General features: G+C 25.8%; 1 protein-coding gene across 1 annotated transcript in view; it reads left to right on the top strand.

Moving 5' to 3' along the window:
• LOC111684693 (cyclin-dependent kinase-like 1) overlaps window positions 1-2,462 on the top strand; it is an 8,866-nt gene that overhangs the window by 780 nt on the left and 5,624 nt on the right. The window lies entirely within an intron of this gene.

The raw sequence follows: 2,462 nt of genomic DNA, 5'->3' as shown, positions 1-2,462 counted from the left end.
ACTAGACTATGACTAGACTATGACTAGACTATGACTAGACTATGACTAGACTATGACTAGACTATGACTAGACTATGACTAGACTATGACTAGACTATGAACTAGACTAAAAACCAGACTATAAAATTTACTATAAACTAGACTATAAACTTGACTATAAACTTGACCATAAACTAGACTACAAACTAGACTATAAACTCGATTATTAACGAGACTATAAACTACACAATAAACTTTAATACAAACTAGATATTAACAGAACTACATATACTTTAGACTAGACTGCAAATTAGATTTTATATAGACAATAATCTAGATTATAAACTAGACTAGACTTTTCGACTTTTGACTTAACAATAAAAATATTTTAGACTAGACCGTAAATTAAAATATAAGAAAGACATTAAGGTAGACTATAACCTACACTATAACCCGAACTATATATTCTAGATAAAAAACGTGCCGTAAAATTTACTTAAAACTAAATAGACTGGTCCTGAAGCTAGACGTGGATTAAATCTAGATTATAAAATATACTACAATATAAACTATAAATTCTACTAGCTAGACTATAAGACAGAATATGAACTAAAGTTACCAGTAATTTTTTGTTTATATTAGATAGAGAGACATCTATTGTTTAAATTGTGAACTATTGGTAAATAAAGCTTTAAGCTTTTTTAGTTTAAGGTAAAAATTCATTAACTTATTTAGTTTGTAAAGAGAATTTTAAATAATTTTATAATTTCAGTTCTTACTTTAGATTTGTTAAATATATTTTAGTTTATACTTTAAATTTGTATTAAATAACACAATTTGTTTAAAATTTCCTGCAACAATGTGTCTTGTGCATTTTCTGTATATCATTCTACACACTATGTAGCTTCCATTACATTGACTTTTAAAGACGGAAATGTCTTACAACATGTTTTGCATAAATTGCAATAGAATTTTCTTGTTTAAGCTTTACTTTACTTCGTTTTTTTTTTTTTTTTTTTGTATTCACTCCTCTGGCATTTTTCATGGCATCTTAAGCAATTCAATGTGTAACAATAAAACTTAAATTGCTTACAATAATATAAAAAAGAATTGCATTTTCTCTATTTCAGAGAAATAGAGAAAAAAATACAGAAATATTCTGTTGAAATTTGTAACAAGAATATTTTAACGACATTGTCAATTGGCTTGGCAAATGTATTTTATGGATATAAAATATGTCTGTAACGATTGGTGAATAATAGTGAAAAGAATGTAGAATTATAGAGATTACAAATGTTTGTAAAAAGGATTTCATGTGTTAAAGGATAATATGTAAAGGATTTAGAATTTTTTTATATTGATTTTCTTTAAAATAATTTTTTAGAATATTTTAAAAGTTACTAAATACGTTTAAAAATAAATTTTCTAATGCGTATGATTAATAACCAAAATTTTTCATAATATCAAATATCACTCATACGCCTTTCACTTTCTTTGTTAAAATATGTCAAGGTTTAACTAGTCATCAAAACTGTTTGTTGGTTTTGACGTCACAAACCTTGAACTATTTTTTTAAACAAAGACATGCAAATACATGCACTAAATTTATGACGTTTTCTATAAAGAGTCAAACAAAAACTACACATACAATAGAGAGTAAAAGTAAAATTTTCAAACAACCACAAAAAACCATTTTGTGGTAAAGTTTCATGCATATGTTGATGAATTCTCTGACCAAAGTAATATTCCAGAGACATTTTATTATTATTTTTCGAGTTGTATAAACATTTATTCATGTATTTTGTGGTCAACTAAAACATTTTTCATGTTTATTTTATTTCTACATATTGTTTACACACTACACTACTCTTTATTGTATAATATTGTCAGATCTTTATCATTTAGCTAATTGTTTGTTGCCTGTAAATAACTATTTCCAAACGAATCAAATGTATCGATTTCATGGATTGTCTTTTAAATAAAAAATTCACAATAATTAGTTGTATTTACTATTTACACAGTCGCTGTTTGTATTTTTCATTAAACGCCTAAAAGTTATAGAAGAAATAATTAAAAAAAGCAAAAAACCATTCTACAGTTGGCAAAATGTAGTTTTTATTTGCAAAAACTTTAATTAAAAATAATTAAAAAAAAATAAATTAAAAACTTTCCTTAGTCATGGCCATGCTGTGGATGGAAACCTACTTTTTGTACTGTTCGGTGCGTTTAGGTGTTATGGTCATTTCTATTTTAGCATTTGTAAGTAATGAATAATTTAAAAAATCAATACAATTGTGGAAATAAATAAATGAAAATTTGCAAATTAGTGCCAAGAAACAAGTGATCTACAACAGAACTAGAATAGAACTTTTACTGAACCATAACAGAACTAGAACAGAACTAGAACAGAACTAGAACAGAACTAGAACAGAACTAGAACAGAACTAGAACAGAACTAGAACAGAACTAGAACAGAACTAGAA

Source organism: Lucilia cuprina, chromosome 2 (genome assembly GCF_022045245.1).
Source record: "Lucilia cuprina isolate Lc7/37 chromosome 2, ASM2204524v1, whole genome shotgun sequence".
Lineage (NCBI taxonomy): Eukaryota > Metazoa > Arthropoda > Insecta > Diptera > Calliphoridae > Lucilia > Lucilia cuprina.
This window is presented reverse-complemented; position numbering and strand designations above follow the sequence as displayed.